The sequence below is a fragment of the Manis pentadactyla genome, chromosome 3 (assembly GCF_030020395.1).
Source record: "Manis pentadactyla isolate mManPen7 chromosome 3, mManPen7.hap1, whole genome shotgun sequence".
Lineage (NCBI taxonomy): Eukaryota > Metazoa > Chordata > Mammalia > Pholidota > Manidae > Manis > Manis pentadactyla.
The window spans coordinates 138,187,551-138,201,069 of record NC_080021.1 but is presented as its reverse complement, the minus strand read 5'-3'; the positions used below and the strand labels follow the sequence as shown (position 1 = coordinate 138,201,069).

Below are 13,519 nucleotides of genomic sequence, written 5' to 3'. Positions count from 1 at the left end.
GCAGAGAAATATGCAAGAGCTAAGGCATGATGTCCAGAAGGAGATTACAGAAATGAAACAATCTCTGGAAGGATTTATAAGTAGAATGGATAAGATGCAAGAGGCCATTGATGGAATAGAAACCAGAGAACAGGAATGCATAGAAGCTGATGCAGAGAGAGATCAAAGGATCTCCAGGAATTCATAAATATTAAGAGAACTGTGTGACCAATCCAAACAGAACAATATTCGCATTATAGGGGTACCAGAAGAAGAGAGACAAAAAGGGATGGAAAGTGTATTTGAAGAAATAATTGCTGAAAACTTCCCCATACTGGGGGAGGAAATAATCGTTTAGACCATGGAAGTACACAGAACTCCTAACAGAAGGTACCCAAGGAGGACAACACATAATAATTAAAATGGCAAAGATCAAGGACAAGGACAGAGTTTTAAAGGCAGCTAGAGAGAGGAAAAAGATCACCTATAAAGGAAAACCTATCAGGTTATCATCAGATTTCTCAACAGAAACCTTACTAGCCAGAAGAGAATGGCATGATATCTTTAATGCAATGAAACAGAAGGGCCTTGAACCAAGAATACTGCACCCAGCACAATTATCATTTAAATAAGAAGGAGGGATTAAACAACTTCCAGACAAGCAACAGTTGAGGGAATTTGCCTCCCACAAACCACCAACACAGAGTATTTTAGAGGGACTGCTCCAGATGGGAGCACTCCTAAGGCTAAACAGAAGTCACCAGAGAAAATAAAATCACACCAAAGAAAGCAGACCAACCAAATACTAACTAAAGGCAAGAAATAAAATCAACCAACCACAAAAGCAGTTAAATGAAACACAACAGAGCACAGAATAAAACAACCAACATATAAAGAATGGAGGAGGAATAAGAAGGGAGAGAAATAAAGAATCACTAGATAGTGTCTATAATAGCTCAATAAACAAGTTAAGTTAGGCAGTAAGATACTAAAGAAGCTAACCTTGAACTTTTGGTAACCACGAATCTAAAGCCTGAAATGGCAATAAGTACATATCTTTCAATAATCACCCTAAATATAAATGGACTGAATGCACCAATCAAAAGACACAGAGTAATAGAATGAATAAAAAAGCAAGACCCTTCTATATGCTGCTCAAAAGAGACCCATCTCAAACCCAAAGACATGCACAGACTAAAAGTCAAGGGATGGAAAAAGATATTTCAAGCAAACAACAGGGAGAAAAAAGCAGGTGTTGCAGTACTAGTATCAGAAAAAATAGACTTCAAAACAAAGAAAGTCACAAGAGATAAAGAAGGACATTACATAATGATAAAGGGCTCAATCCAATAACAGGATATAACCATTATAAATATATATGCACCCAACACAGGAGCACCAGCATATGTGAAACAAATACTAACAGAACTAAAGGAGGAAATAGAATGCAATGCATTCATTTTAGGAAACTTCAACACACCACTCACTCCAAAGGATAGATCCACGAGACAGAAAATAAGTAAGGACATAGAGGCACTGAACAACACACTAGAACAGATGGACCTAATAGACATCTATAGAACTCTACATCCAAAAGCAACAGGATACACATTCTTCTAAAGTGCACATGGAACATTCTCCAGAATAGACCACATACTAGGCCACAAAAAGAGCCTCAGTAAATTCCAAAAGATTGAAATCCTACCAACCAACTTTTCAGACCACAAAGGTATAAAACTAGAAATAAATTTTACCAAGAAAGCAAAAAGGCTCACAAACACATGGAGGCTTAACAACATGTTCCTAAATAATCAATGGATCAACAAACAAATTAAATTGGAGATCCAGCAATATATGGAAACAAAAGATAACAACAACACAAAGCCCCAACTTCTGTGGGATGCAGCAAAAGCAGTCCTAAGAGGAAAGTATATACCAATCCAGGCATATTTAAAGAAGGAAGAACAATCCCAAATGAATAGTCTACTGTCACAATTATCGAAATTGGAAAAAGAAGAACAAATGAGGCCTAAAATCAGCAGAAGGAGGGACATAATAAAGATCAGAGAAGAAATAAATAAAATTGAGAAGAAGAAAACAATATAAAAAATTAATGAAACCAAGAGCTGGTTCTTTGAGAAAATAAACCAAATAGATAAGCCTCTAGCAAGACTTATTAAGAGAAAAAGAGAATCAACACACATCAACAGAATCAGAAACGAGAAAGGAAAAATTACAGCGGACCCCATAGAAATACAAAGAATTATTAAAGAATACTATGAAAACCTATATGATAACGAGCTGGAAAACCTAGAAGAAATGGACAATTTCTTAGAAAAATACAACCTTCCAAGACTGACCAAGGAAGAAACACAAAATTGAAACAAACCAATTACCCAAATCGAAACAAATTAAAACGGTAATCAAAAAACTACCCAGGAACAAAACCCCAGGACCAGATGGATTTACCTCGGAATTTTATCACACATACAGAGAAGACATAATACCCATTCTCCTTAAAGTTTTCCTAATAATAGAAGAGGAGGGAATACTCCCAAACTCATTCTATGAAGCCAACATTACCCCAATACCAAAGCCAGGCAAAGACCCCACCAAAAAAAGAAAATTACAGACCAATATCCCTGATGAACATAGCTGCAAAAATACTCAACAAAATATTAGCAAACCGAATGCAAAAATACATCAAAAGGATCATACACCATGACCAAGTGGGATTCATCCCAGGGATGCAAGGATGGTACAACATTCGAAAATCCATCAACATCATCCACCACATCAACAAAAAGAAAGACAAAAACAACATGATCATCTCCATAGATGCTGAAAAAGCATTTGACAAAATTCAACATCCATTCATGATAAAAACTCTCAGCAAAATGGGTATACAGGGCAAGTACCTCAGCATAATAAAGGCCATATATGATAAACCCACAGCCAACTTCATACTGAACAGCGACAGAAGCTGAAAGCTTTTCCTCTGAGGTTGAGAACAAGACAGGAATGCCCACTCTCCCCACTGTTATTCAACATAGTTCTGGAGGTCCTAGCCACAGCAATTAGACAAAACAAAGAAATACAACCAATCCAAATTGGTAAAGAAGAAGGTAAAATGTCACTATTTGCAGATGACATGATACTGTACATAAAAAACCCTAAAGACTCCATTAAAAAACTACCAGAACTGATATCGGAATACAGCAAAGTTGCAGGATACAAAATTAACACACAGAAATCTGTGGCTTTCCTACAAACTAACAATGAACTAATAGAAAGAGAAATCAGGAAAACAATTCCATTCACAATTGCACCAAAAAGAATAAAATACCTAGGAATAAACCTAACCAAGGAAGTGAAAGACCCATACCCTGAAAACTATAAGACACTCTTAAGAGAAATTAAAGAGGACACTAGCAAATGGAAACTTATCCCATGCTCTTGGCTAGGAAGAATTAATATTGTCAAAATGGCCAACCTGCCCAAAGCAATATACAGATTTGATGCAATCCCTATCAAATTACCAACAACATTCTTCAAGAACTGGAATAAGTAGTTCAAAAATTCATATGGAACCACAAAAGACCCTGAATAGCCAAAGCAATCCTGAGAAGGAAGAATAAAGCAGGGGGGGATCTCCCTTCACAACTTCAAGCTCTACTACAAAGCCACAGTAATCAAGACAATTTGGTATGGGCACAAGAAGAGACCCACAGACCAATGGAACAGAACAGAGAGTCCAGATATTTACCCAAACATATATGGTCAATTAATATATGATAAAGGAGCTGTTAATATACAATGGGGAAATGACAGCCTCTTCAACAGGCAGTGTTGGCACAACTGGACAGCTAAATGTGAGAGAATGAAACTGGATCACTGCCTAACCCCATACACAAAAGTAAATTAGAAATGGATCAAAGACCTGAATGTAAGTCATGAAACCACAAAGCTCTTAGAAAAAAACATAGGCAAAAATCTTTTGAACATAAACATGAGCAACTTCTTCATGAACATATCTCCCTGGGCAAGGGAATCAAAAACAAAAATGAACAAGTGGGACTATATCAAGCTGAAAAGCATCTGTACAGCAAAGGATACCATCAGTAGAACAAAAAGACATTCTACAGTATGGGAGAACATAATCATAAATGACAGATCTGATAAAGGGTTAGAATCAAAAATATATAAAGAGCTCATGCACCTCAACCAACAAAAAGCAAATAATCCAATTAAAAAATGGGTAGAGGAGCTGAATAGATACTTCTCCAAAGAAATTCAGATGGCCAACAGGCACATGAAAAGATGCTCATCACTAATCATCAGAGAAATGCAAATTAAAACCACAAAAGATATCACCTCACACCAGTAAGGATGGCCACCATCCAAAAGACAAACAACAACAAATGTTGGTGAGGAGGTGGAGAAAGGGGAACCCTCCTACACTACTAGTGGGAATGTAAATTAGTTCAACCATTGTGGAAAGCAGTATGGAGGTTCCTCAAAAAACTAAAAATAGAAATACCATTTGACCCAGGAATTCCACTCCTAGGAATTTACCCTAAGAAAGCAGCAGCCCAGTGTGAAAAAGACATATGCACCCCTATGTTTATCGCAGCACGATTTACAAGAGTCAAGAAATGGAAACAACCTAAGTGTCCATCAATAGATGAAGCGATAAAGAAGATGTGATACATATACACAATGGAATATTATTGAGCCGAAAGAAGAAAACAAATCCTACCATTTGCAACAACATGGATGGAGCTAGAGAGTATTATGCTCAGTGAAATAAGCCAGGTGGAGAAACAAGTACCAAATGATTTCACTCATATGTGGAGTATAAGAACAAAGCAAAAACTGAAGGAATAAAACAGCAGCAGAATCACAGAACCCAAGAATGGACTAACAGTTACCAAAGGGAAAGGGACTGGGGAGAATGGGTGGGAAGGGAGGTATAAGGGGGAAAAAAAGGGCATTACTATTAGCAGACATAAAGTAGGGAGCACACAGGGAGGGCTGTATAACACAGAGAAGACAAGTAGTGATTCTATAGCGTCTTACTACACTAATGGACAGTGACTGTAATGGGGTATGTGGGAGGGGACTTGATGATGGGGGGAGTCTAGTAAACATAATGTTGCTCATGGAATTGTAGATCAATAATACCAAGAAAAAAAAAGAGTAAAGCTGAAGCACAATTATATTGTGTGAGGACCTCAAGTAATCAGAGTCAGGATATAAAACCCATGCCTTTTAAATCAGTGGCCCATTTTCAAACCATAATGGCTTCTAGACATTGTCTAGAATAGGAATGGATCCATTACTTTATTTAACCCTGTTAAGGAAGTAATGAAATAGTAAGATTAAATTAACAAAAGGAGAAAGCCTTGATGGGGTTAGGAAATAAATCAAACCCAGGTGCATGATGGAAGCGCTATATTGGAAACAAATGGGAGTAAAGGGACTCAGTGATGCCAGAAAAAGTGGAAGAGGTAGGACCAAATATACAAGAACACTATGTTTATTGTGGCCACTCAGGACATTGTGTAGAATCTTGCCACTAACGCCTCTACATTTCAGGATCTAGATCCACTTCAGATGATTTTTTTTTAAGAATACCTCTTGAAATTGACTGACAAACACCTTATTAACTTTAGAGACTTAGACTTTCCAGATAGAAGAACCTCCATATTCTGCCACTGGGCTGGACAGTCTCCTTTTTACAACTCTTGTACTGCTGTTACATCAAGTTTAGAATTTGTTACAGATATTTTGTGTTCATCAAAATACTTTTATTGAATAGTGATAATTGAGTTTTGTGACCTTACACTTTGTACATCCACCTCCATGTTATCTAGTCATTTGAGATACTTGAGCACTGAGTAAAGTTCTCAATTTTACAAATGGGAAAAAAAAATTCTAGTTTAGTGGATGTTCACAGATGATGAGCCACAAATTTGGAGATGCTCAGCCTGTCTTTCTGGAAATATCCATGGAGCAGACTTGAAATATGTAAGTAAAATATTATTATTTTTTTATTTGAAACTCAACCTCATTCCAAAAGGGATTCTAGTAGCATACAATACAAAGAAAAAAAAATACATGGGATATCTACAGTAAGAATTTTTCTAACCCAAGTAAAGACGCTTTTCAGCTTGATATAGTCCCACTTCTTCATTTTTGCTTTTGTTTCCCTTGCCTGGGGACATATATTCATGAAGAAGTTGCTCATGTTTATGTTCAAAATATTTTTTTCTAACCCAAGTCAATGGTTGGACAGAGAGGAAAATGAGATGGGAAAAATAGGCTGCATCTAAGGTTAATGCCTGAAATTCATAACATAAGGTTACATATTACTTTCAGAGGTGACTTTCAAATTTGACTCTTAACTTCCAGCAGCCCAAAGATAGAATGCAATCAGTTGTACAAGCCCACTGTTACTAAGGAAAAAAATTTCCCCCAGGTCCACATAAAGGCACTGTCATATTGAAAAAAAAAAAATCCTTCAAAAACATCTCCATATAATCTCTAATAAATACAGAAAAGAATTAAATAGGGCTACCTCTTACTATAGTCTTTAACATAGATGGAGGGAATAATGCCAAAGCAAATTTCCATAAACATCATGCTATAAATGCCCACAATGATGGGGCACAGGCACACAGCTCTCCCAGATCTGGTTTAAGCTAAAAGTAAAATTTAGAGACAAAGTGATTTGCAAATAACAAGATTCAAACGAAAGATTAGTACATTCTAACATTATTAAAGGACAAGTTTGATGAGTAAAAGCAAAATAAATCAGTAAATATTTTGAGAAAAAAATGCTGAGATCAGCATAATAAAAACAGGAGAGACTTTATCTTAAGGCTAAGATTCCACTTTTGAAAGAGAATTGGGAAGTTAGATTCAGCCAACGACTTAAGACAGTCTTAACTGGTTTGTTCCCAATACTCGGGAATAGCCACTGTCTTAGAAAGGAACAAATGGTTTGTCCTACAGAATTACCTAAAGGAGCGGCTATAGACAATGAAATATTGTCTCACTGGAGATAAACGTCATGAGACCACCTGACAAGCCTATGCCCCCTGGCCCTTTACCTTTATCCCATTCTTAAAAGCCTGAAAAGACAGAATCCTTAGCCCTTAATGTGCCTCCTCCTCTATGAGGTTGCCCACACTCCCCTTTCTTGGAGTGTGTACTTTCAGAAGACGTTTTACTGCTCAACTTACTACACTTCCTCTCTGCACGCTTCCAGTGGTGTCTGTCACTTTGCTATTCCATTCCCTATTCCAGACTTTAAGCACAAGACTTCACTCTCTCTGTCCTACTCCAGACAAGCAAGTCAACTTGCCTTGATCTAGCATGACTCTAACCCATTCCCCCCTTAGAATGTATTCAAATGAAACTTTCATTCTGCTTCACCGTATCTCTGCCCTTCAGTTCTTTCTTGTGGGAAGGACAAGAACTGAGAACAAACTCATCACCCCAACAGAACCAGCGATCAGCGGCCCTCCTATTGACTCTGCTGGTCACTGAGGCAGCAGCAACTGCCACCACCTGGGCTGATTCACGGATGCCGCTGCAGCAATGCACGTCCCACACTTGGACCAGATTATGAAAAAGAAAGGTTCAAGGAAGCCAAACAAAGGATGGGCTCAGAAGCCCCTGGCTGGCGGGAAGGGTGTGCAGCTGCCCAGAGGGCGAGGCTAGGAGAGCCCTGGGCTCCTACTGGACACAGGGCTGCCCAGGTCAGAAGGTACTCTCCTGACTTCCAGGACTGTAGAATCAGTGCTGCTGAACAGAAAGGGACAGACGCAGGTGAGAAATGACAGAGAGTGATCAAGTCTGAGGGCAGTAAGTCAGAGCCAGGGTTTACACTCATCAGAGATACATCAACCGCTCTCCTTCCCTCCAGTGTAGTAGTTCTGTGGACTAAGTGGGTGGAAGATGTACTGCATCAGGTATATTAATATTTATCATTGTTCAGGCTTCAGAATGTGTTTGTCTCATATTTGATTGTAGGCATCTGACCTACTGAAAAATGATTGCCCTAAATCAGCTAAGCTCTGTGAAACCCCAGGCTGCCCTGGGGTGTATCTCACATTAAGAGTCCTGGTATACTGGAAACATCACAAAAAAATTGCAGATTATTTCCTATCAACTTAATTAATTTAAAAAATTCAACCTACTGGTCAAAACTGCCTCTAAGATAAAAAAATTTTTTAATGTGAAAATGGGCAACCTGCCAAATGCACAGTCTCCTTCAACTTCCAAAGTTTTATTTTTTTCATTTCCTTATTTTTGCATCAGAGTTTTCAATCCTACAAGCAAGTACTGTATAAGCAAGCAACCAAATCAGATTAGCTCATTTGACAGCTTCTCCAGTCCAGGAGCCGCACCTGGATTCCTTTTCAGAGGAGGCGGCATCATCCAGCTCCCAGGGCGGGAGGTGCTCAGGAGGAAGTTCAGAAGTCCCTGCAAAGATCAAACACACCTGAGAAGGCCCAGCTCGGCCCTGCGGCTCCGTCACCAACCTTTTTTTGAGGGTTAAAAAATATTCCACTCTGTCTTAAGCCAGGGTCACCAATTCACCACAGGCCATGGTCAGCCTGTTTTGTAAATAAAGTTTTACTGAACACAGGCACTGCCCATTCCTTTATAATTACTGCCCATGGCTACTTTCTGGTTACAGGACGGACCTGGAGGGTTGAGACAGAGATATTCTCACAAGACTATTATGAGAATTAAACTAGTTAAAGTACTTGTTATCCAGCCCCTAAGGGAAAGTTTGTCAACTCCTGTTGTAAGCCATTAGGGTTAAATGATTAAGGCCAGTGGATTCTCTTTAAAATTGCTTTAGAAACAGCAGGAAGGGCACAGAATCACCTCCTCTCTCTTCCCCAACCCCCATTATAAACATCATACTTTCCCCCGTTCTGGAAGGGTAGTTATAAAGAAAAACCCTTAACAGCATGGTGACCATAGTTAATAATACTGTACTTCATATTTGAAAGTTGCTAAGAGAGTAGATCTTAGAATTCTCATTACGATAAAAAAAAAAAAAACAACCTGGTTGAGTCTTTCCCTTGCCTGATTGTAGATTGCAGCCCCACCCTCCTAACCTGATGGCCCTTTATCTGCCCTGGGAAAGGAATCCCTTTTGCCAGCAGGAAGCCTGAGGGTTTGGAGGTTCAAATCTAAATTCCCCACTGTAACAATGTGAGGGGACAGATGTCAAGAAGACTCCTTGTGGTCATTCTGCACTATATACAGATATTGAATCATTATGTGGTACACCTGAAAGTAATTGTCAATTTTACCACAAAAAAATTTTAATAAAGAACATTTAAAATTAATGTACACATTTAATGTTATGTAGTGGAAATACCAGAACATGAGATGCTGAGAGAAAATGAATGAAGAACCAAATTCCGTTGTGTTTTTTCCAGCACTTGGAATCTCTGAAGAAAGGCTGCTTCCCACAGGGACACCTACATCTTGGCTAGAGCTCCCAAATTTTCCTCTGGTTCAAGAGTTGGCAAACAGCAGCCCACAGGCTAAATCCAGCCAGACACCTGTTTCTGTACACTGCCTGAAAGCTCAGTGTTTAAATTTTTAATGGTTGAAAAAAAACCAAACGACTAATATTTCAGGACACATGAAAAGCACATAGAATCCAAACTTTTGTGTCAATAAATAAAGTTTTATTGGGACACAACCATGTCCACTGAGCATCTGTGACACAGCTGTCTACCAGCAGGGGGCAGGCATCCCAGAGGGTGTAGAAGATGCTCCAGGGGGCTGGGGAAGAAAACCCTGTTAAGTTGCATGCAAAAAATAAGAAAGCAACTGTTTTAATCATATAAATTATTACATATATTAACTTAAATACATATTATGTGTATACGAATTACACTAATTATATTATACTAGCACAAAATACTAACTGTATAACAACAGTAGAAACTGACTCTGCATCCTAAGTCCCTCTGTTGAGGGCCACATGTCACCACCCCTCTGGGGAGCCTGAGGCACGCTTTGGCCTTCAGCATGAGCAGAAAGAGGTAGAAGGGCAAATTTTAACTAACCTAAATCTTATAGAGGATATGAAACTTTAAAAGATCTAGAAAAAGCACAAATTAAGGTTATAGTAATAAATGCACAAGTGAACAGAAGCCCGTGGTTGAGAAGGCACACGCTTCTCATCCTGAGTCAGCTTTGCTCATATAAGCCATGTCATGATCTAAAATCTAAGATGATGAAATCAGATCTAACAAGAAACAGGCCAAAAAAGACTCAACATTTAAGGAGTATTTGAAATGGGGTTTTTACCTCCACTGTCATTAACAATGAACCCAGCCCTAAGTGTATATTGGGCCTTGAGACATGAGACAATAAAAGCAGCACATGTATATAATTATAAATAGGTAATTTATAAGGGGAATGCTAACAATGTTTGAAAATGGAGATATAACTGACATATAACACTATTAGTTTTAGATGATAAAATGTTTTTTTATTTTACTAATGAGAATGATCAAAAAAGTTCAAGAACCACAACAAACTAAAAGGTCTATCACTATAATTGTAGTATATGGTAATTTTACATATATTTCCTTCCTGTCAGGCACATTTTTAATCTTAAAAATCTTAGCTAGGGTAAATTCTATTAATATAGCCCTGAAGGGTTTTAAAGAAAAATAAGATCAAAATATACATATCTGAGAAGCCATGCATCTTTCTTTTTTGGAAAGTGTAGGAAATTTCGGTATGAAGCCAAGTAGGCTCTGGGAATTTAGTAGACACATCTTAACCTCCAAGCCAAGTCTCTCTTTTAATGCAATTTCATCAATAACTTGAAAAGTTAAGAAAGGAACATGTTCACAGTCTGAGAACATTTTCGGAGGGCAAATGAATTACTCACACTTTTCTAAGATGAAAGCAAAATATATCAAGACCATTCCTTTTAATTTTGCAAAGTTTCAGATAAAATATTAAAGGTTTTCTTCCCCCCTAAAAGAAGTGCTTTTTTTCCCCTTATCCCAAGTATGGATGCTATCTCTCACATTAGGTCACTAAAAAAAGAAAGAAATCTTTTCCTAAGGCAACTTTTTTTTAGCAAAGAAAAAAAATAACAACAGTAATACAATTGAATTAAAGCCCAGGGCACTGGGCCTCTCATTCCTTGTCCCTGCCTCTCTAGCTCCCCACCAGGCTGGGTATTTTAGGGACCATACTACCCTCTAGCTCGCTTTCCTTAAGCACTGGTCTGGGACCCTGCTTCCTGCTCAGCAAGGCCTGCTTGAAGTAATACCCCATCCTTCCACCTCTTTCCAGGGAGGCAGCTTTTCCAGGATTGGTCCTTCTACCCATTGTGCTTCGGATGCAGAAAGCCTGCCTGCACGTTCACAGCATTTTCAATAAGGCCAGCAGTTGCCTCCCTGCTCAGGGAAGGTGGCCTCAGAAACGGACTGAAGGAAGCTGTTCAACATCAGGCCCGACATCATCAACTCTCCTCAACGCTGTTTCTGTGCCACCCCTCAAAAACCATCATAAATGCAAAATCTTTATATCCCTCATCAATAACTGAATGGCAGATGGCATCCTTGGCTCCCAGTGACAATGTCCTTGCAATGTGATGCTGCATAGCACCCCTTCCTCTTATCCTTGGACATTCATATTTGAGCAAAACTGATGAAAACAATGTGATATCCTCACTCTAGGGACATAAAATACGTCTTGAAGAGCTAACCTGTTTTCTTTAAACTTCCTAACAATTCAATGTCTTTTTGACCACTGATGCCTTGAAAATTGAGCTCTGGCCTAACAGCAAGTCTTAGCAAGTTCCTGGTTTCCATTTACAAGTAAAACAAAATTTTTCTTTCCAATTGCATGAGTTTAACTTAATCTTCTATAAAACAAGTAGAAGTGAGGATGCCCTAGGGGATCCCCCAAGAACCCTCAAGAGATTCCACTGCTTCCCAGGCGGAAAAATTCAGAAATATACTAAAAGTGCCTAAACATGAGTCAATCTGATGGCCAGAAGCCAAACACAAATTCACTCTAGAGCCTCTAGAGGGGTCAGTATTGTTGGACATCCTGACTGTGCCCCTAGGCATAATTTTTGCATAATTTTGGGCTGTAAGGCCTTGGAGACCCCAAACCAGTCAAATGAAACCTCAAACTGCAAACACTATACAAGACTGGTTATGCAGATTTGAAATGGGACATCTGAAAATGACGAGCATCACCATGGTATTCCGATTCCTAAATTCTTTCAAAAAGAATATTCATCAAAATTAAGTTTCTCCTGTCTTGTTTAACCAAAAAAAAAAAAAATCCTAAAAATGTTAAATAGGGTGTGAAATGTAAAGAGTATGCATTTTTACCAAAGCAGAGCAAAAGTTCTGCGGGTCCCCCACACTGCCAACAGTGGGGAATACACGGATAGGGGAGCGGACCTGGAGCATCCCCGACACGGGCTCCAGGTGCGCCCCGGCGGCACGCGGCCAAGATCCGGTCACCTGCCAGGCCGCGCCCGCTGCCAACGTAGGCGCCCGAGGCGGAGGGGAGGCCGAGATGAGCGGCGCGCTGCGAGCCTCGCTGCCCTCAGGCCCATCCCGCCCGCAGGACGGACACTCGTGCCACTTCGGCGGTGCACGCTTTTGACTTTGGATGCCGAGGCGCGTGACAAGGCTAAGAACACAAAGAGAAGCCCGCTTCGCCCCAGACGGGCCTCCCAGGGGCAGGGAATCCTCGCGCAGCCCTCGCGGCGGCCCCGAGGCGGAGGCTGGGGCGCGGGGAGGCGCAGAGCCGGTCCCAAGCCGACGCCGGGAAAGGCCACGGCCGGGCGCCAGCCGGGAGGGGCGTGGCCTCCTCAGGCCGGCGCGGGGTTCCTGGGCGCAGGCCCCGGACCGGGGAGGACCAACCTCGCACAGTGCGGCCGGGCGGCCGGCGCGCACGCGGGGGCACGCGCGCTGCACTCACCTCCAGCCGCTGCTCGGGCGGCCGCTCGGCGCTGCGGGCCCGTCTCCCCGGTGCCCCCGCCGTTTTCCCGCCTCCGCTGCCGCCGGCCTTGCGCCGCGCCCGGCTCCACCGCCTCTCCAGCCTCCGCAGCGCGAGGCCTCGCCCCCGGGCGGTGCCGGCCGCGCGGGCGGAGGCGGTGCCGCGCTCGCGCGCGCGCGCGTGGAAACCCACAAGGGCCGAGCGCAGACGCCAGTCCCACGGTGCGGGCGCCCGGCCGCCGGCAGCCCCTCGGCGGAGCCCGGAAACCGCCGCCGTCGCGTCCCCTCCAGGCCGCCAGGCCCCTGGCGCTCTTTCGGGACGCAGCTTTGACAGGAGGGGCGCGCGATGCTTCCCGAGGGGGCGCGTGGGTGGGAGCCTGCGGCAGAGCAAAGGGGCCGCGACGGACCACCCAGCCCCACCCCGACCCGGTCCGGAGGGAATTTTCCGGGACGCAGCCCAGCCGCACTCAGCGCCACGCACCTTGCGCTGGAGCGATCCTCCTGACGCGCTCCCGGGC

General features: G+C 41.7%; 1 protein-coding gene across 1 annotated transcript in view; it reads right to left on the bottom strand.

Moving 5' to 3' along the window:
• GOLM1 (golgi membrane protein 1) overlaps positions 1 to 13,062 on the bottom strand; it is a 439,304-nt gene extending 426,242 nt beyond the window's left edge. The window contains exon 1 of the mRNA XM_057498531.1: positions 12,985 to 13,062. The gene's annotated coding sequence lies outside the window, so the exon portion shown is untranslated. The remainder of the gene's footprint in view (positions 1 to 12,984) is intronic.
• Positions 13,063 to 13,519: the final 457 nt, after the last annotated feature.